This window comes from Aegilops tauschii, chromosome 6 (genome assembly GCF_002575655.3).
Source record: "Aegilops tauschii subsp. strangulata cultivar AL8/78 chromosome 6, Aet v6.0, whole genome shotgun sequence".
In the NCBI taxonomy this organism is placed as follows: Eukaryota; Viridiplantae; Streptophyta; class Magnoliopsida; order Poales; family Poaceae; genus Aegilops; species Aegilops tauschii.
This window is the reverse complement of record NC_053040.3, coordinates 419,687,678-419,710,404: the sequence shown is the minus strand read 5'-3', so window position 1 is coordinate 419,710,404 and position 22,727 is coordinate 419,687,678.

Genomic DNA, 22,727 nt, shown 5'->3' with positions numbered 1-22,727 from the left:
GGTCAGCAAGAACTTGCACAACGGGTCATATTACCTCATTGACATTCAGGAGCACAAAGATTCACGTAAGTCGGAGGAAGAGACCCGTCGGCCGTGGAACATAGCTCAGCTTCGGCCTTACTACACTTGAGCCACCGGCTCTCATCATGTACATATTTTTCTAAGCCATGTGTATATTATGATAAGCAATAAAGCAGGACCTCTGTCCTTTTTTCTCCTCCAAATGTGCACGTGTTGTTTTCATTGCAAGATTACATGATAACTTGAAGGACGATCCGGCTTATGATCGTATTCGAATCTAGCCGTAGGCAATAAGGTCACTTGGGGGCTTCCTGTTCAAACATAGGTCGTATTCGAACCAAAGAGAACATAGCTGTCGATACTCATTTGATTGGCAAAGTGCCGAGCTCATTGGGGAGTTTTCTTTGATCATATTTGAATCTTAGTTTAACCCTTTGGGAACCGACGTGGATCGTATTCGAATCAGTGTCGTTAAACAATTCTTAAAGTCATTTGGGGGCTTCCTGTTCAAACATGGGTCGTATTCGAACCGAAGAGAACATAGCTGTCGGTACCCTCTTGATTGGCATCGCCACACCCACTAGGGGCTATATGATCGTATTCGAATCCTAGCATAACCCCTTTGGGCCGGGTCTCTGGTCGTATTCGAACCGGAAGCCCCTAAGTTCTTTTGCTTTATAGCAAGTTTCTTCTGATTATTTCAAAGTGTGTACGGCCGGGTCTCACTTTGCCGGCTTAACTTTGATTTACAGTGTTAGTTGAACACAATGGGCGTTATTCAGACAGGTAAGCCGGAATTGAGGTACCAACCTTATTACCCGGGTTATTTAAACCGGAAGTATGCTTGCAGGCCGCTAAGTGTGTTATTACGGCTGTATTAAGGACATAATTGAGGACCAGTCTTTTTTGATTCATATTCCGGGTTATATATCTAAAACCTATGAGTCTCAGTGCGGTAAGCCGCCTAGAGACTTGTGATTTGTCCTTCTATGCAGGATAGTCAAAGGAAACTATTTTGAGCTTAAGGAAAATAAGTGATTGATTACGACCCGAAGAAATATTACAAGACTCATTGAGTCCAAAAGGGTGAGGCATTGTTTGATAAGCCGCCAGCAGAGTTACGATGCTTGCTGGGTTTAAGTCTCCGGCTCATCCCTCTCTTCTCCTCCGGCTGTTCCCAAGACCTGGAAAGTTGACGACTTCCAGTTGATGCCGCTCAGAGCTTCGAATTGAGCCTCTTCGTCAATTAACCCCGCCGGGTCAATCTCCGGGGCGAAGGTGTGCTTGCGAGTCGGCGGGATTAAGCTGAGGGCCTCATAGCGCGGAGTGGGGATCCTCTGATTCTCTGCATCGTAACCCGGCTGATACTTAGTCAGATCTGTATCATTGCCAATCAGAGTGGCCACCGGGCGTACGATCTTCACGCAAGCTGCGAAGTCCTTCTGGTCGAAGGCGGTGCCGTCTTCCTTCAAAATGGGGTAGCCCAGAGCGATGTCCGCCGGGTCTAGCTCTGGAAGGAACGCCTTAGCCCGGCTTAGAGCTGCTATGGCTCCGGCTCTTGCAGAGGCCCGTCACAGCTCTTGGATGCGTTGAGGAAGGATGGCAAGCCAGCGAAGAACTTCCGCCAGGTGAGTCGGCACCTCATTGGATAGGGCCACCACGGCCAAGGCGCGTTGGGACCCGGTGTAGAGTTGCTCCACCAGGGTGTACACGGACTTCAACTTGGTGACCACGCGTTGATTGAGGTTGGCGCTTCTGGGACCTGTGTAACAGAATAAGATGAGTCGCCGACAAGGATGAGTTATGAGATATAAAGATGGTAAACTTGATGAAAGCGGGTGAAATGACTTACCGAAGATTGCGGCAACCATCTGGGACACTTGGCGCTTTAAACCGGAGAGCTCGGCGGTTTTCTCTGTCAGGGCCTTCTCCGCTTGTTTAGCCCGGGTCACAAGAGCAGCCTTTTCTTCGGCCCAAGCCTTCCGTTCAGCGTCAAACTCTGTCTTCAGCTTTTCTTGCGCAGCAATACTGGACACAAATTTGGCATTTGCTTTCCGGGTCTCAGTCTCTTGCGTCTTCAGACGGGTCTTGAGGTCGGCGATGTCTGCCTCCAACTTCTTGTAAGCAGCCTGCATAATTTCCGGGTTATAGGATGAACAGTTAGTATGCAATTTTCAAAGTCCCAAGCAAAGACACTTGGCACTTGGGGGCTAATGCATATCGAACGTTTCTATCTACAAATTGCCGGTTCAAGTGAGTAAGCCGGAACTTAAGTCTACAACATTTTCTATCATAAGTCGTAGATGTGGGGGCTAGAGCATGGTAAGAATAACAAGATAACTATACACTAAGCAAGAAGAAAGAAGAGTGGTACCTCAGACTTCTGCTGAATCTGGTTCACCATGCTGATCTCTGCATCCCGGCTCTTGTGCACTTGACTGACGAAGCCGGAGACGATCTCTCCGATGTTCAGGTTGGTGTAGTCAGTAAGGTCCAGATTAACCCGGCGGGGCTGTAGCAACTCCCCCTTGGCGGAGCACTTGGCCAGCACAGTAGGTCTCCCCGGCTCAACAAATTCCGTCCGGGTGATTACCACGTCCGGATCATCTGCTGGTTGAGCCGAGCTAGAGGCCTCCGGGTTAGCAGAAGCTTCTGCAGTTGCCCTGTCGGTTGGAGCGGGGGCTTCGGGAGCGGAGGCAGCTGGCGGTTCTTGACCTGCTACCTCCGGCTCAGGCAAATCCGGCTCTTCGACCGGCTTGGTCTTCTTCGCTCTCTTGGTGAGCTTGGCCTGGGCACTGAAAGGACAGAAAGGTTAAGCACAAAAATGTAAGTAAAGACAAGTACAACATGAGATAATCATCATTACCTGGGCACGGTCTTGAAAGCCGGTAGGCTTGACTGCATAGAGTCGCCAGAAGAGGGGGAAGTTTCCTGATAATTTGAGTCAGAAGAGTTGAGCGGTTGACGTATAACACCTGCCAAAGGATGAAAAGGGTACAATTTTGAGATCACCTCGGTCCGGCGTTTCCTCGATGCGTCAGGTAACCCGGAGGAGAGGCCAGTGTCTTTGTTGGTCCGGGTGTGCCGCCGGCTCTCATGAACCTGTCGCATCAAAATAAATTGAGGGTCTTAATAAGCTAAAGGATGTGAAAAGCTTACTTTCCGGGTTACCCTTCGGATTTTCAGCCTTGGCAAGGGCTCCGAGTCGGAGAAAAGTATCGTTACCTCTTCAACCACCGGGTTACTTGCTCCGGTGTCGTCCTATTGATGAACAAGTATTGATAACGCGGACAGAAATAAAACAACAAATACAACAAGAACTTACAGGCTCAGGGGTTACCTCTGACTCGGAGCTGTCGCTTAGTTGCATCAGCTCTGAAGCAGTAGGCCTACTTCCTTTCTTGCGAGGGGCGGCTCTCTTGGCGGCTTTCTTCGCCTTCCTGGCCTTCTTGGCCGCCTCATGGTCATATTTGACCTTCCAGAACTTGTCATCAGCCTGAAAAATACAAGGATGATTTCTTAAAGATTTAGATGATGGTTATCTACAGAAAAAGATAAAATGTTCAGATCAGCGGCTTACCGCTGGGGCCGGGTTGGTCTTGCAGAAAGGGGCTAACCCGGTCCTCCCGCAATCTGCCAGGCTCTCGTTCAAGAGAGCCTTGGTCATGTCCTCAGCAACATCTTCAGGAAGATCGTTGCGGTTGTGTCTCAGGGGGTCATCCTTTCGGCCCGTGTACTCGCACATTAAGCCGGGGCGGCGGCTCAATGGGATTACCCGCCAGGAGATCCAGACTCGGACCAGATCGATTCTGTTGAGACCATTGCCCAGGAGATCCTTGACCTTGTTTATGGTGGGGAGCAGAGGTTGGCGCTCCGCCTGAGTCAACTTGTCAGACAGAGGGTGAGTTGGTTCCAGGCGTGAACGGCGAAAGCCGGGCAGCGGGCTCTCGTCAGCCGGCGACGTGTCTTGGCAATAGAACCACGTCTGGTTCCAGTCTTTGGGGTGACTCGGCGGCTCGGCGTAAGGGAAGAGGCAGTCTCTCCGTCGCTGAATGGAGATTCCGCCGAGTTCCAAACTTGGCCCGTTGGTGCACTCGTTCTGGCGGTTCAGGTAGAAGAGCTCTCTGAAGAGTAGCAGGCTGGGCTCTTCTCCAAGGTAAACCTCGCAGAACACTTGGAAATTGCATATGTTGGACACCGAGTTGGGTCCTATACCTTGTGGCCGCAGGTCAAAGAAGTTCAGCACGTCTCTAAAAAACTTTGAGCCGGGCGGTGCGAAGCCCCGGCTCATGTGATCCGCAAAAATGACCACCTCCCCGTCCCTTGGCTGTGGTCTCTCCTCTGATGGGTCGGGGGCACGGTAGGACATGACGTCCTTCTTGGGCAGGTAACCGGACTTGACAAAATCCGCTAAAGTCTCGTTGGTGACATTGGACCTCATCCGATTGCAAGTGATGGAGGCTTTAGGAGCTTTGGGAGGCATGGTAAAAGTCCGCAGCCTATGATAAAAGGAAACGTCCGGTTTAATTATAAGCCAGAGGAAATTTACAGTTCAATGTTAAAGTGGCGGCTTATGAAGGGGACTAATGGCATATATCTAAGTGCACCGGGTTATTTAAGCCGCCCGAAGTATTGAGAGTAATTCGATTGTCTACGGCCTTATCACAGATGAGCCGGAAAATTCTATGGCGCATGGTCTCCTTTGAGTCGGAAGGTTCTACGGCGCGTGGTTTCTTTAAACCGGAAATGTAAACCGCCATGACTCAATGAGTGCAGTTTTTTACTAAGTGTGGTGAAAACAGGTTTCACACATTGCAGTAAATAATTTGGATCAAAACGGTTGGCTAAAAGAAAAAGTTTCTAGACCTAAAAACAGATGCGAGGGAAGTTCTTGGGCTCGAACGAGGCCTTTATGCAGTAAAAAGAGGTCTACTTGCATTTGAAATGGGTGCCAAACAACTACCGCAGCAATCCTAGGCAGTCTAGGATCAAAAAGGGTGGTAAAAATCAAATCTACCGAAGGCCCGCGATGAACTACGAAGAACAGAGGAAGAACTACGGAGCCCTAATGCGGATCTGCCCTATGGAGTAGCGAGGACTTACCGGTGCTGAAGAGATGCGGAGGTTGCCGCCGTTTGTCTGGACCAAGTCAGGGTGATGCAGCGGCCAAGGTTGACGAAGACCGGGGGCGCGGCGGCGGCGGCGGAGTTCGAGCTCTTGGGTGACAGAGGAAGAAGACGAAGAAGAGAGGAGTGGCTGAAGGCCCGTCGGGCCGGACTATTTATAAGGGCGAGCTCATAAGTGGGCGCGAGAAACGAGGAGACCGCGGGGTGGTTATCTCCCCACGAAACGCCTCGATTTTCGGGATGGCGGTAAAGATAAGATCCGTTGCGGATCTGGTGGAATAAAAAACGGACTTAATGGAAGATGACGTCACGGTGGATTACCCGGAGTCCAGAGGATGACGTCACGCCGGGTTATGGCTTTCACACAATGGTAAGCCGGAGGTTTCCTGTTGAAAGGATTGAAGATTGACATGAGCCGGCTCAAAATCAATCTGGGGCCTAATGTTGAGGATATAGACCTTAGAGTCACCCGCCAGAAGGGGCCGGGTTACTCATAATGGTCATTGCCAGAAGCCCGGCGACAAGCTTGAAGACGGTGGGCCAAAGATGGGCTTAAGACCCGGATATGGCTTAAGGCCCGTAGTTACAATCATCATTATAATAGAACTTGTAGTGTAAGGCAAGGATAGTTGAGAGTCCGAGCCGGACACTCTTATGAGCTGGCCGGGACTCTGAGAGCTGCTGAGCGTCAGCCTCCCGATATAAAGGGACGACCCGGCAGCGGTTTAGGGACAAGAAAGATCTCATCGAGAGCCAGGCATAGCAGTTTAGCTCCCTGGTCATCAAAACCCTAATCAATACCACATCAAACTGGACGTAGGCTTTTACCTTCACCGTAAGGGGCCGAACCAGTATAAACCCTCGTGTTCCTTGTCCTGCTTAACCCCTTCAAGCTTCCTAGCTGCGATGGCTCCACGACTAAGTCCTAGCTCGAGGACATCTGCCGTGACAATTCCACGACAATGATACTTGCCTCTCGAACTAGAACATAAGGCATATTGGGCTATTAAAGAGCTCAACTATGATTTCAAACTTGCCGGTGAGAAGAGGCTATTTGAAATTAGATCACTTGATCAATGGAGAACCCAGGCTTATGAGAATGCCAAACTGTTTAAAGAAAAAGTTAAAAGATGGCATGACAAAAGGATACAAAAGCGTGAGTTTAATGTAGGTGATTATGTATTGCTATACAACTCTCGTTTAAATTTTTTTGCAGGAAAACTTCTCTCTAAATGGGAAGGTCCTTACGTTATCAAGGAAGTCTATCATTCCGGTGCCATAAAAATCAACAACTTCAAAGGCACAAATCGAAAGGTGGTGAATGGTCAAAGAATCAAACATTATATCTCAGGTAATCCTATAAATGTTGAAACTAATGTTATTGAAACCGTAACACCGGAGGAATACGTAAGGGACACTTTCCCGAACGTTTCAGACTCCAAAAAGGAATAGGTATGTGGTACGGTAAGTAAACCGACTCCAAAACAGTTCTAATGGCAAATTTTCTCCGTTTTGGAATATTTAGAAAAATAGGAAAATAAGAAGCAGTCCGGGAAGGACATGAGGCCTCCACGAGGGTGGAGGGCGCCCTACCCCCTGGGTGCGCCCCCTGCCTCGTGGCCACCTCGTGCGCTCTCCGAACTCCGTTTTCTTGCACGATACGTATTTTGGTCGGTAAAAATTCATTATATAATCTCCTGAAGGTTTTGACCACCGTATCAAACAAATATCCTCTGTTATTGTTTCAAGCTATTTTTGTAGCAGATTTGGAGCAAGATGTCATCTCAGGATTCCGACGGAGATAGCTATGTCTCACACCTCATTGCTGACCCAAAGACCTATGGGGATCTATCTCCTTGTGGTCGAACTATGGATGAGGAGGAGGATGCTCATTTGACGAGGATCAATGATTCAAGTTCGGAGGAGGAGGATGTCCCTCTACCTCAACCTAGGGATATGCACGTGAAGTTCAAGAAATCTAGTCTCCCTAAGAGGGCTAAACTATCTAACAACCGATCTATTCCTTCTCGTTTTCGGCAGAAAAGCAAAGGAGATTTATGTGTCAAGATCTTGAAGCTGGAATCGGAGGTCGATGATTTAAAGGAGGAAATTGCTCTTCTCAATTACAGTATGAAGAAGCTAAAGACACAACTGTCATCATCAACAACTCCATCATCACCTCCTCCGAAAAAGGAAGACTAAGTATATGGTATGGGCACTCCCCTTGGCAACTTCCAAGCTTGGGGGAGGTGCCCCGGTATCGTATCACCATCACACTCCTATTTTTACCGTTTTTCTTAGTTTGATCCTTTTAGTAATATCTTAATCTAGTAGAATAAAGTTTTTAGTATAGTATAGTTTTTAGTTTGCTTTATGATCCTTCTATGTAATCGAGTCCGTGAGCTAGATAATAAAGATTAGTGTTGAGTCAAGGGCTTGATTATCTTGCTATGATCTTGAGGGAATAAAAGAAAAAGAAAGAATAAAGATAAATAAAAAGAGATCATATTGATCTTATGGAGAGTAATGACTTCACATATAAGGAGTATGATGATTAAAAATTGTTGAGAGTTAACAAACATAGTTTTGTTCATCGTTGCAATTAATAGGAAGTAATAAAGAAAGAGAGGTTTCACATATAAATATACTATCTTGGACATCTTTTATGATTGTGAGCACTCATTAAAATATGACATGCTAAAGAGTTGATGTTGGACAAGGAAGACAACGTAATGGGTTATGTTTTTCTTATATCTGGGATAAAGTATATTGTCATGGATCATCCAACATGTTGAGTTTGCCTTTCTCCCTCATGCTAGCCAATTCTTTGCACCAAGTAGAAATACTACTTGTGCTTCCAAATATCCTTAAACCCAGTTTTTGCCATGAGAGTCCACTATACCTACCTATGGATTGAGTAAGATCCTTCAAGTAAGTTTTCATCGGTGCAAGGATTAAAAATTGCTCTCTAAATATGTATGATTGATTAGTGTGGAGGAAATAAGCTTTATACGATCTTGTGATGTGGAAGAACTAAAAGCGACGGACTGCATAATAAAGGTCCATATCACAAGTGGCAATATAAAGTGACGTTCTTTCGCATTAAGATTTTGTGCATCCAACCCTGAAAGCGCATGACAACCTCTGCTTCCCTCTGCGAAGGGCCTATCTTTTACTTTTATCTTCTACCTTATGCAAGATTCATGGTGATCTTCACCTTTCCTTTTTACATTTTATCCTTTGGCAAGCACATTGTGTTGGAAAGATCCGGATATATATATATCTAATTGGATGTAAGTTAGCATGAGCTATTATTGTTGACATTACCCTTGAGGTAAGAGGTTGGGAGGCGAAACTATAAGCCCCTATCTTTCTCTGTGTCCGATTAAAACTCCGTAACCACAAGTATTGTGAAAGACTAAATGATAGTTGAGTATGTGGACTTGCTGAAAAGCTCTTATATTGACTCTTTATGATGTTATGATAAATGGCAATTGCTTCAATGACTGAGATTATAGTTTGTTAGTTCTCAATGAAGTTTTTGACTCACACTTGACATTGTGGATAGATTGTTACTTTATCATAAGAAATAATATGACAATATCCATATATGTTGCTGTTATAAGAATGATCATGATGCCCTCATGTCCGTATTTTATTTTATCGACACCTCTATCTCTAAACATGTGGACATATTTATCGTTATCGGCTTCCGCTTGAGGACAAGCGAGGTCTAAGCTTGGGGGAGTTGATACGTCCATTTTGCATCATGCTTTTATGTTGATATTTATTGCATTATGGGCTGTTATTACACATTATGTCACAATACTTATGCCTATTCTCTCTTATTTTACAAGGTTTAAATAAAGAGGGAGAATGCCGGCAGCTGGAATTCTGGGCTAGAAAAGGAGCAAATATTAGAGACCTATTCTGCACAACTCCAAAAGTCCTGAAACTCCACGGAAGTTATTTTTGGAAATAATAAAAATACTGAGTGAAGAAAATACCAGAGGGGGCCCACACCCTGGCCACGAGGGTGGGGGGCGCGCCCTACCCCCTGGGCACGCCCCCTACCTCGTGGGCCCCTGGTGGCCCTCCAGCGCCCATCTTCTGCTATATGAAGTCTTTCGTCCGAGAAAAAATCATAAGCAAGCTTTCAGGACGAGACTTCGGTGCCACGAGGCGGAACCTTGGTGGAACCAATCTAGGGCTCTGGCGGAGCTGTTCTGCCGGGGACACTTCCCTCCAGGAGGGGGAAATCATCGCCATCGTCATCACCAACGCTCCTCTCATCGGGAGGGGGCCAATCTCCATCAACATCTTCACCAGCACCATCTCCTCTAAAACCCTAGTTCATCTCTTGTATCCAATCCTTGCCTCTAAGTCTGAGATTGGTACCTGTAGGTTGCTAGTAGTGTTGATTACTCCTTGTAGTTGATGCTAGTTGGTTTACTTGGTGGAAGATCATATGTTCAGATCCATCATGCATATTAATACCCCTCTGATTATGAACATGAATATGCTTTGTGAGTAGTTACGCTTATTCCTAAAGACATGGGAGAAGTCTTGTTATTAGTAGTCATGTGAATTTGGTATTCGTTCGATATTTTGATGAGATGTATGTTGTCTCTCCTCTAGTGGTGTTATGTGAACGTCGACTACAGGACACTTTACCATTTTTTGGGCCTAGAGGAAGGCATTGGCAAGTAATAAGTAGATGATGGGTTGCTAGAGTGACAGAAGCTTAAACCCTAGTTTATGCGTTGCTTCGTAAGGGGCTGATTTGGATCCATATGTTTCATGCTATGGTTAGGTTTACCTTAATACTTCTTTTGTAGTTGCGGATGCTTGCAATAGGGGTTAATCATAAGTGGGATGTTTGTCCAAGTAAGGACAGCACCCAAGCACCGGTCCACCCACATATCAAATTATCAAAGTACCGAACGCGAATCATATGAACGTGATGAAAACTAGCTTGACGATAATTCCCATGTGTCCTCGGGAGCGCTTTTCTCTATATAAGAGTTTGTCCAGGCTTGTCCTTTGCTACAAAAAGGATTGGGCCACCTTGCTGCACCTTATTTACTTTCATTACTTGTTACCCGTTACAAATTATCTTATCACAAAACTATCTGTTACCTATAATTTCAGTGCTTGCAGAGAATACCTTGCTGAAAACCGCTTATCATTTCCTTCTGCTCCTCGTTGGGTTTGACACTCTTACTTATAGAAAGGACTAAGATAGATCCCCTATACTTGTGGGTCATCAGTGCACCCCTGCAGGGAAGATATATATTTGAATACCGTGGCCACGGTAATGGACGTTCAGACTTGTATCCTGATCTTATACAACTAGAAATGGATACTTGAGATATGTGATGGATATGTTGGCTCTGGGGTTGCTTTCTCGCAGGGAGTCTGTAGCGACCAGACCTCCGACGGTCAAGTCTCTGTGCATCAGTGTCATCCCTGGATCAGTAATGCTGACACGCACAGTACTCGAAGGATTTATAACAGAGTAGCAATCACACACTTATTACATCGAATGTCTCCAAAAGAGAACTTATTACAATAAATATGGCTTAAGAGCATCTAATAACGATAACAACGGAAGGCTTGGAAGATAAGTGAGTCCATCAACTCCAACGGCATCACTGAGTATAGAACCACGACCTAAGGCACCTTACTCGTCGTCTGAAAAGTCTGCAACATGAAACGTTGCAGCCCGAAAACGGGTCAGCACATGGAATATGCTGGCAATGTAACACATAGAGAGTAATGAACAGAATAATGCTATACTACATGCATATATGGCTGGTAGAAGGCTCTATGGTTACAGTTTTGCGAAAAGCCAATTTTTCCCTACTGCAAAGGAATAAATTTTATTTAACTATGATGGTGGTTGTTAAACATTGAGAATGGTTGACAGCATTCTCAATCCCAATTAAGTATCATCATCAAAACCCAACAAAATTAATTAAAGTAACATGATGAGATTCACATGAAAATCCAGATACTAGATACTCAAGTTATCCATAATCGGGGACACGGCTAACCATGATTAGATTGTACACTCTGCAGAGGTTTCCGCACTTTTCCCCACAAGACTCGATCTCGTCCATTGGGATTCTCGCACTTCATGGTGTTTGAGAAACGGATGACCGAGACACAGTCTTTCAGAAGCGTTAACTCTCTACTCCGGGTAGACAGTACCACCTACATCCCCTACATCTGCTAGTCTACCTCTTCAAGAGCTCAGACAACCTACTCAACTATGCTAGAGCCCATAATAGCTTCTGGCTGCACACGGAAGTTTCTAGCATGAATAATCTCATGATCCCTTTGAGCCTGGGTGGCGGTCCAAAAGGAAAACAGGCAATCCTGGAATACCCAGGTACCTCAATCCACCCAGATGTGTGTTTTAGTTGCCACCTTAAGTTTAACCATTAATTAACAATCTCACATCTATCATGGTAACACTCAAACCCAATCCACGTCTACTAGCATAGCATAACAATATAAGCAAACGTAGAAGTAACTCCCAAGGGTTTGATAATAAATAGGGCAATAGGTACTGCGTCATCTACTTCCCAGAACCCATAATTTAATTAGATCCTAATCATGCAATGTTTGAGGGTTGACCTAATGCAATAAAACTGGGTAGTAAAAGAGGTATGATCAAAGTGTTACTTGCCTTGCTGATGATCCGGGAAACCTAGCGATTCAAAGTAGCAAGCGGCGCACTCCGGGTACTCTATCGCAAACAAACAAGCATACAATAAGTACCCATCTAATGCACAGGTAAAACTCAAATAAGAGATTTAACAACAAAGTTCAACTTAAGAACTCCGGTCGCAAAAAGAATCAAATCAAACGAAGCAACAAAATCAAACGGCGAAAGAAACAAACTTCGTTTACTAATCTGCACCTAAGTCAAATTTTACTGAAGCAAAAACTTGTTTGAGTTGGTTAAACGGAAAGAGGGCTTCGAGACGAAAATCTAGGCGCTTGAATCGCCTGATTCCGATAAACGAGCGAAAAGAAAAACAAAAACGAAAAACAAATCGGAAATCGCGATCTGGAATAATAGGAGAAAATCCGAGAAAAAGAAAACTGACGAACAGTTTAACGAACGGACGTTCGTTAACTGTAACTAAACGAAGTACGCGTTCGTTAAAACGAACGAACGAACGAATGCTCGCTAAATAAGAAAACCGAAACAAAACAAATCCGATCTAAAAAAACCTAGGGTTTACAAAAAAAACCAAACCGGATTTTTTTTAAAACACCGGACCGGGCGGCGGGCGGCGGTGTACCTCCGGCGAGGCGCTCCGGCGGGGCGGGGCGGCTCCGGCGAGGGGGCGGCGGGGCTCCGGCGGCGGCGGCGGGGCTGCGGGGCTCCGGCGGCGGCTGGTCGGTGGCGGCTGGCGGCGCGAAGGCGGCGGCGGCGGCTGCGGCGCGGGAGGCGGGGCGATTCGAGGTGGCGGGGTGAGGGGGGGCGACGGTGCTATTTAAGAGGGGGGTGGCGGCTTGGAGGAGGGGGCAAGGCGGCGGGGAGGAGTCCCGGCCGGACTCGGCGTGCGGCGGCGGGGCGGCTGCGGTCTCCGCGCGGGAGACGGCGGCGCGGGAGCTGGGCCGGCTCGGCTGGGCTTCGGCCCAGTCGGGCGCGCGGATTTTTTTATAACAAATCCGCCAAAACAAAAAAAATCTAGAAAATAAAATAAAATTCTAAAAATGCCAAAATAAATTTTCACCGTCTAAATAAAATATTTAGAACGAGATGAACATTTTCTTGGCCCTAAATGAAATTTTGAAAAACGTGCAATTTTTCTAAATTCAGATAAAATAGCCAAAACCCCAAATAAAATAAAATATGATTTTTTTATTAAATCCTCAATATTTCTTATTTTTGGGAAAGTCATTTTATTCCCTCTCTCTTATTTTTATAAATGAAATAATTGAAGATAAAATAAATAAAATCAAATGATCCTATTTTCAAAATTCGAGAAAACTCAAATATGAAAAATAACGAAATCCCCAACTCTCTCCGTGGGTCCTTGAGTTGCGTAGAATTTCTAGGATCAACCAAAATGCAAATAGAATATGATATGCAATGATGCTCTAATGTATAACATTCCAAATTGAAAATTTGGGATGTTACAAACCTACCCCCCTTAAGATGAATCTCGCCCTCGAGATTCGGGTTGGCTAGAAAATAGGTGAGGGTGGTCCTTCCATAGATCTTCCTCTCGCTCCCAGGTGGCCTCATCGTCGGTATGGTGGCTCCACTGAACTTTGCAAAACTTGATAACCTTGCTGCGTGTGACTCGACTGGCACATTCGAGAATCTTAACTGGTTTCTCCTCGTAGGTCAAATCGCTATCCAACTGAATCGCTTCCAGCGGCACGGTATCTCTCAGCGGTATATCAGCCATCTCTGCGTGGCACTTCTTCAACTCGGAAACGTGGAACACATCGCGAACTCCTGACAATCCTTTGGGTAATTCCAACTTGTAAGCAACTTCTCCCATACGTTCCAAAACTTTGTATGGTCCTACAAATCGTGGCGCTAACTTTCCCTTAACTCCAAAGCGCTTAAGTCCTCAAAGTGGGGATACACGAAGATAAACTCGGTCTCCGACTTCGTAAACTGTCTCCTTGCGTTTTGAATCCGCATAGCTTTTCTGCCTGGATTGGGCTACCTTGAGCCTATCGCGAATCAACTTTACCTTCTGTTCAGACTCCTTAATCATGTCTGGTCCAAACAACTGGCGGTTTCCAACTTCATCCCATAACAATGGTGTTCTACACCTCCTTCCGTACAAAGCTTCGAAAGGGTCCATCTTCAGACTGGATTGATAACTGTTGTTGTAAGAAAACTCTGCATATGGCAAATTGTCATCCCAACTAGATCCATAATCTAGCGCACAAGCTCTCAACATGTCCTCCAAAATCTGATTTACTCTTTCGGTATGTCAATCTGTCTGTGGATGAAAGGTTGTATTGAACTCTAGCCTGGTACCCAAAGTTTCATGTAATTGATGCCAAAACTTTGAGGTAAACTGGGTTCCTCTATCTGATACAATGCTCCTCGGAACTCCATGCAGACATACGATCCTGGTCATGTATATCTTTGCCAACTTAGCACTACTGTAAGTGGTCTTCACTGGGATGAAATGAGCTACTTTCGTTAAACGATCGACTACAACCCATATTGAGTCATAGCCTGAACGAGTCCTTGGCAATCCATTGATAAAATCCATTCCTCACTTGTCCCACTTCCATTTGGGTATCGGCAATGGCTGTAGCAATCCTGCTGGCTTCTGATGCTCTGCCTTCACTCTCTGACATACATCACAAACTGCTACATACTCCGCAATATCTTTCTTCATTCCGGTCCACCAGAAAGTATCCTTCAAATCAAATACATCTTGGTATTTCCTGGGTGAATCGAATACGGTGAATCATGGGCCTCTTGCAGAATCAACTTCCTAATCTCCGGGTCGTTAGGCACATAAACACGGTCCTCAAACCATAAGGTATCGTGCTCGTCCTCACGAAATCCCTTGGCCTTTCCTTTGCTCATGTTCTCCTTTATCTTGGCAATCTCCTTGTCAGTCTTCTGAGCTTCCCTGATCCTATCCATCAGAGTAGACTGAATTTCTAATGCTGCTACATAGCCTCTCGGAACTATCTCCACACATAGCTCGCGAAGATCCTCGGCTAATTCTTTCGGTAACTCTCCAGTCATGAGTGTGTTGACATTGCTCTTGCGGCTCAACGCGTCTGCTACTACGTTAGCCTTTCCGGGGTGATAATGCAATCTCACATCATAATCCTTTATGAGCTGCAACCATCTCCTTTGCTTGAGATTCAACTCCTTCTGCGTGAAGATGTATTTCAAACTCTCGTGATCTGTGTACACCTCACAGTGGTTTCCGATGAGAAAATGTCTCCATGTCTTTAGCGCATGTACTACGGCTGCTAACTCCAAATCATGCGTAGCGTAATTCAGCTCATGGGGCTTAAGCTGTCGTGAGGCATATGAAACAACTCTTCCTTCCTGCATCAGCACTGCCCCAAGTCCTCGACGTGAAGCGTCGCAGTAAACTTCATAATCCTTGCTCCGATCTGGCAAAATCAACACTGGTGATGTAACCAAACGTTTCTTCAATTCCTGAAAACTAGCTTCACATTCCTCAGTCCAATTGAACTTGGTGTCTTTCTTCAACAGCTCCGTCATGGGTTTTGCAATCTTTGAGAAATTCTCAATGAATCTCCGGTAGTATCCTGCGAGTCCAAGAAAACTCCGGATTTCTCCAACTGACGTGGGTGATTCCCAGCTTGTTACTGTGTCAACTTTGGTGGGGTCTACTGCTATTCCTTCTCCGGATATAACGTGTCCGAGGAATCCAACTTCCTTCAGCCAAAACTCACATTTGCTGAACTTGGCGTATAACTGATGTTCTCTGAGCTTCTCAAGTACCAAACGCAAATGCTCCTTATGCTCCTCTTCATTCTTTGAGTCGACCAAAATGTCATCAATGAACACTACGACGAACTTATCCAAAAACTCCATAAACACTTTGTTCATCAGGTTCATGAAATAGGCAGGGGCGTTAGTCAATCCAAATGACATAACGGTATACTCATATAGCCCATACCTGGTGGTAAAAGCCGTCTTAGGTATATCCTGCTCTCGAATCTTCAACTGATGGTATCCCGATCGCAGATCGGTCTTGGAAAATACCTTAACTCCTTGCAATCGGTCAAACAAATCATTGATCATCGACAGTGGGTACTTGTTCTTGATGGTCACTTCATTCAGTCCGTGATAATCAACAACCATCCTTAACGATCCATCCTTCTTCTCCACTAGAAGCACTGGCGATCCCCAAGGTGAAGAACTTGGGCGAATATAGCCTTTATCCAGTAACTCCTTAATCTGCTTCTTAATCTCCTCCAAATATTTTGCGGGCATTCTGTACAGTCTCTTAGATATTGGCCCTGTGCCTGGCAAAAGCTCAATCAAAAACTCAATGTCTCTATCCGGTGGAATGCCTGGCAACTCTTCTGGAAATACGTCAGGAAAATCCTGCACCACTGGTACTTCCTCCTGTACAACTCCTGATAAGGAATTCACCTGAGTCCTCTTCGGCATATGCCGGGATACATACTTAATCCTTCTTCCTTCTGGGGTGGTAAGCAAAATCGACTTACTGGCGCACTCAATGTTCCCTCCATACTTTGATAACCAATCCATGCCTAATATCACATCCAATCCTTGCGATTCCAATACTATTAGGTCCGAGGGAAACTCGTAGTTACCAATCCTTAATGGTAACCGATCACACCATAAACTAGCCATATACTCTGCTCCTGGCAAGGTTACTAACATGGGTGACCTAAGGGCTTGGGTTGGCAGTTTATACTTATCATTAATCCCCTTGATATGTATGAATGCGATGCACCAGTATCAAAAAGAACGAGTGCAGTAAATGACTTAACCAAAAACTTACCTATTACTGCATCTGGCTGAGCTTCAACCTCCTCCATGCTAACATGGTTCACATGTCCTTTGTTGAAAGGGTTCGGCTTCTTCCCAGAGCTTCCATTGCCATTTCCATTCTGGGCTTCAGGACAGTCATTGGCATAATGTCCAGTCTTCTCACACTTAAAGCAAGTGACTTGGCTCAGGTCTCTCTTAGCTGGGGTTGAAGGGTTGGTACGGTTCTGGCCGTTGCTTCCTCCATTCCCATTACCATTCTTGGGGCCATTATGGTTGTGCGAACCTCCTCCATGGGTATGCCGAAATGGTCCTCCCGATTTCGGGGTAAAACGTGGCTTCTGCTGATCTCCAGAATTGTACTTCCCTTGTCCATACTTCCTCTTACGGTTTTCAATCTGCTGCTGCTTCCGTTCAATCATGAGAGCTCTATCTACCAACTCCTGGTAGTTGTTGAAGGTTTCTACCATCAACTGCATGCTCAGCTCATCATTCAGTCCTTCCAGAAACTTCTCCTGCTTGGCTGCATCTGTAGCAACGTCATCTGGGGAATAACGTGCTAGTTTACTAAAGTCCTCCACATACTGGCCTACGGTGCGTCCTCCCTGGCGTAAGTTGCAAAACTCACGCTTCTTCATGGCCATAGCTCCTGCTGAAACATGGGCGGTACAAAAAGCTTGCTAAAACTGGTCCCACGTGACAGTGTCAATAAGGGGTGTGGCTGTGTAATTCTCCCACCATGATGCTGCGGGTCCATCAAGCTGATGTGCGGCAAAACGCACTCTTTCCGCATCTGTGCATCCTGCAGTGGTCAACTCCCTTCCAACTTTGCGGAGCCAATCATCTGCAACAATCGGCTCGGTGCTACTGGAATACACCGGCGGATTCCGTCTAAGGAAACGGGTTAAGTGATCAACAGGTGGTGGAGGTGGTGGGTTGTTGTTGTTCCCCTGATTCTGATTCTGGACTAGTAACTGCATCAACGCATTCTGCTGCTGGATCAACTGGGTGAGCTCCGGCGGGAAAGAAAATCCGGTGTCACGTCTCGGAGGCATCTGAGGGTTTTAGAAAAGATGAGAAGTCAGAATAGAATGAGGTCTAGAGAGAAAACACTACCCATATGCACATGAGACGAAAGCAAACAATATCACTCAATCAATTCAAACAAGGGCATACAATCGATCTAACTATCGTTACAAAGTGCTCGGACTATACTATATACATGGGGTATACTACTACTGATATGGTGGTCTACTAGAAATTTTGATCGGTCGAAGACTCCATGATATCTGCTCTAGCTTCATCAACAAAGTCATCTTCACTGGGGTCTGAGTCGGTGTCGTCGATGATGATGTAGTTATCCGGGCAAGTGCAATCATCGTTTTCTCCTCCTGGTGCTGGGTCTCCCATGAATACTCCGATCTTCTTCTCCAGGTCGTCATTCTTCTCCAATAATTTGGCTATCTTCTCCTCATATCCATCGCGTGTAGACTTGAGTTCTTCCTCCAGCTCCGTGATCTTGGTCAATGCCTTCTTCAGATCTGTCATGCCTGCACACATCTGATTCTCCTGGCGACGAATGTGCTGGTTTAACTCCTGGATGAAAGCTGCAATTGATCTATCCTTCTTGGTGCTGATCATCTCCCATTGCTCATCTCAGCGCCCACAAATCTGGTAGATAGTATCCTTAAGCTCCTTGTGATAAACTTCTCCAATGCGTCCCATGGTAATGTGGGCTGCCATGCTCCTTCCTAGACTCCAGGTTGGTGCATCAAAGGAAAACTCTATGGGCTCAGTGACGAGCATGAACGTCCTTCCTGGTACTTGAACTTGAATCAACCAACGCTCCTCTTCTGGTAGTGTGGCATTGTAGGTTCCGGTGAAGCTTTGAATTCTGATGTTCAGGTATCTAGTGACTTCCTTCAAGTGGCGTCCAAAGGGTGTATCCTCATCTGGTTGCATGAACTTGTTCCTTGCATCCGCCATCCTAAAAGAGTAGAAAATGGAGAGGAGTCATAAATGAGAAGAGAGTAGTGATCTATGGTTTAAGCTTAGTGGTCGTGTCCTATAGTCAGCGTGTGCTCTAATACCATCTTGTAGCGACCAGACCTCGGACGATCAAGTCTCTATGCATCAGTGTCATCCCTGGATCAGTAATGCTGACACGCACAGTACTCGAAGGATTTATAACAGAGTAGCAATCACACACTTATTACATCGAATGTCTCCAAAAGAGAACTTATTACAATAAATATAGCTTAAGGCCATCTAATAACGATAACAACGGAAGGCTTGGAAGATAAGTGAGTCCATCAACTCCAACGGCATCACTGAGTATAGAACCACGACCTAAGGCACCTTACTCGTCGTCTGAAAAGTCTGCAACATGAAACGTTGCAGCCCGAAAATGGGTCAGCACATGGAATATGCTGGCAATGTAACACATAGAGAGTAATGAACAGAATAATGCTATACTACATGCATATATGGCTGGTAGAAGGCTCTATGGTTACAGTTTTGCGAAAAGCCAATTTTTCCCTACTGCAAAGGAATAAATTTTATTTAACTATCATGGTGGTTGTTAAACATTGAGAATGGTTGACAGCATTCTCAATCCCAATTAAGTATCATCATCAAAACCCAACAAAATTAATTAAAGTAACATGATGAGATTCACATGAAAATCCAGATACTAGATACTCAAGTTGTCCATAACCGGGGACACAGCTAACCATGATTAGATTGTACACTCTGCAGAGGTTTGCACACTTTTCCCCACAAGACTCGATCTCCTCCGTTGGGATTATCGCACTTCATGGTGTTTGAGAAACGGATGACCGAGACACAGTCTTTCAGAAGCGTTAACTCTCTACTCCGGGTAGACAGTACCACCTACATCCCCTACATCTGCTAGTCTACCTCTTCAAGAGCTCAGACAACCTACTCAACTATGCTAGAGCCCATAATAGCTTCTGGCTGCACACGGAAGTTTCTAGCATGAATAATCTCATGATCCCTTTGAGCCTGGGTGGCGGTCCAAAAGAAAAACAGGCAATCCTGGAATACCCAGGTACCTCAATCCACCCAGATGTGTGTTTTAGTTGCCACCTTAAGTTTAACCATTAATTAACAATCTCACATCTATCATGGTAACACTCAAACCCAATCCACGTCTACTAGCATAGCATAACAATATAAGCAAACGTAGAAGTAACTCCCAAGGGTTTGATAATAAATAGGGCAATAGGTACTGCGTCATCTACTTCCCAGAACCCATAATTTAATTAGATCCTAATCATGCAATGTTTGAGGGTTGACCTAATGCAATAAAACTGGGTAGTAAAAGAGGTATGATCAAAGTGTTACTTGCCTTGCTGATGATCCGGGAAACCTAGCGATTCAAAGTAGCAAGCGGCGCACTCCGGGTACTCTATCGCAAACAAACAAGCATACAATAAGTACTCATCTAATGCACAGGTAAAACTCAAATAAGACATTTAACCAGAAAGTTCAACTTAAGAACTCCGGTTTGCAAAAAGAATCAAATCAAACGAAGCAACAAAATCAAACGGCGAAAGAAACAAGCTTTGTTTACTAATCTGCACCTAAGTCAAATTTTACCGAAGCAAAAACTTGTTTGAGTTGGTTAAACGGAAAGAGGGCTTCGACACGAAACTCTAGGCACTTGAATCGCCTGATTCCGATAAACGAGCGAAAAGAAAAACGAAAACGAAAAACAGATCGGAAATCGCGATCTGGATTAATCGCATCCGAGAAAAACAAAACTGACGAACAGTTTAACGAACGGACGTTCGTTAACTGTAACTAAATGAAGTATGTGTTCGTTAAAACAAACGAACGAGCGAACGCTCGCTAAATAAGAAAACCGAAACAAATCAAATCCGATCTAAAAAACCTAGGGTTTACAAAAAAACCAAACCGGATTTTTGTTAAAAAAATTGGACCGGGCGGTGGTGTACCCCCGGCGAGGCGCTCCGGCGAGGCACTCTGGCGGGGCGGGGCGGCTCCGGCGGGGTGGCGAGGGGGCGGCGGGGCTCCGGCGGCGGCGGGTCTGCGGGGCTCCGACGGCGGCGGCTGGTCGGTGGCGGCGGCGGCGGCTGCGGCGCGGGAGGCGGGGCGAGTCGAGGTGGCGGGGTGAAGGGGGGCCGCGGCGCTATTTAAGAGGGGGTGGCGGCTTGGAGGAGGGGGCAAGGCGGCGGGATGGAGTCCCGGCCGGACTCGGCGTGCGGCGGCGGGACGGCTGCGGTCTCCGCGCGGGAGATGGCGGCGCAGGACCTGGGCCGGCTCGGCTGGGCTTCGGCCCAGTCGGGCGCGCGGTTTTTTTTAAAACAATTCCGGCAAAACTAAAAAAAGTTATAGAAAATAAAATAAAATTCTAAAAATGCCAAAATAAATTTTCGCCGTCTAAATAAAATATTTAGAACGAGATGAACATTTTCTTGGCCCTAAATGAAATTTTGAAAAACGTGCAATTTTTCTAAATTCAAATAAAATAGCCAAAACCCCAAATAAAATAAAATATGATTTTTTTATTAAATCCTCAATATTTCTTATTTTTTGGAAAGTCATTTTATTCCCTCTCTCTTATTTTTATAAATGAAATAATTGAAGATAAAATAAATAAAATCAAATGATCCTATTTTCAAAATTCAAGAAAACTCAAATACGAAAATAACGAAATCCCCAACTCTCTCCGTGAGTCCTTGAGTTGCGTAGAATTTCTAGGATCAACCAAAATGCAAATAGAATATGATATGCAATGATGCTCTAATGTATAACATTCCAAATTGAAAATTTGGGATGTTACAGAGTCGAGGAAGGATCTCTGGGCATTAATTCTACAACATGCTTCTTAATTATGAACTGTTATTCTTTACTCTTCTACATGCTGCAAGACACTTGGAGCTACTTGAAGATGCTAGTCTTCGATAGGCTAAGCCTTCCCCTCTATTCTGGCATTCTGCAATTCAGTCCACATATTCAACCCTTCCATTTGATACCAATGCATACTTAGTATAGATCTGATGCTTGCGAGTACTTTGGATGAGTACTCACGGTTGCTTTGCTACCCCTTTTCCCCCTTCTTCCTTCTTTCTGGTTGATGCATCCAGTTGGTGGATCCCAGGAGCCAGATGCCACCGCCAACGTCTGCTACTACCCCGAGGATGCCTACTTCTACGTGGAGACCGCCGAAGACCAGGAGTAGTTAAGAGGTCCCAGGCGGGAGGCCTTGCCTCTTCGATCGTTGAAGTTTGTGCTAGCCTTCTTGAGAAATCCTTGTTCAACTTATGTCTGTACTCAGATATTGTTGCCTCCGCTGACTCTTGTGTATTGAGCTATGTATTCGAGCCCTCGAGGCCCCTGGCTTGTAATATAGAGCTTGTATTATTTTGATTTGTGTCTAGAGTTGTGTTGTGATATCTTCCCATGAGTCCCTTATCTTGATCGTACACATTGGCGTGTATGATTAGTGTACGGTCGAATCGGGGGCATCACAGGGGCGCCCCCCATCCTAGTCCAATTCAGACCAGAGGGAGAGGGGGCGTGCGGCCTGCCCTGGTCTCCTCTCTCTCTCTCTCTCTCTCTCTCTCCACTATGGCCCAATAAGGCCCATATACTTACCGGGGGTTCAAATATAGGCTTCCAATATATCGATCTTTATGTCTCGACCATTTCGAGACTCCTCGTCATGTCCGTGATCATATCCGGGACTCCGATCTATCTTCGGTACATCAAAACACATAAACTCATAATATCGATCGTCACCGAACGTTAAGCGTGCGGACCCTACGGGTTCGAGAACTATGTAGACATGACCGAGACTCATCTCCGGTCAATAACCAATAGTGGAACCTGGATGCTCATATTGGTTCCTACATATTCTTCGAAGATCTCTAGCGGTCAAACCGCATAACATATGTTGTTCCTTTTGTCATCGGCATGTTACTTGCCCGAGATTCGATCATCGGTATCTCAATACCTAGTTCAATCTCGTTACCGGCAAGTCTCTTTACTCATCCCGTAGTGCATCATCCTGCAACTAACTCATTAGT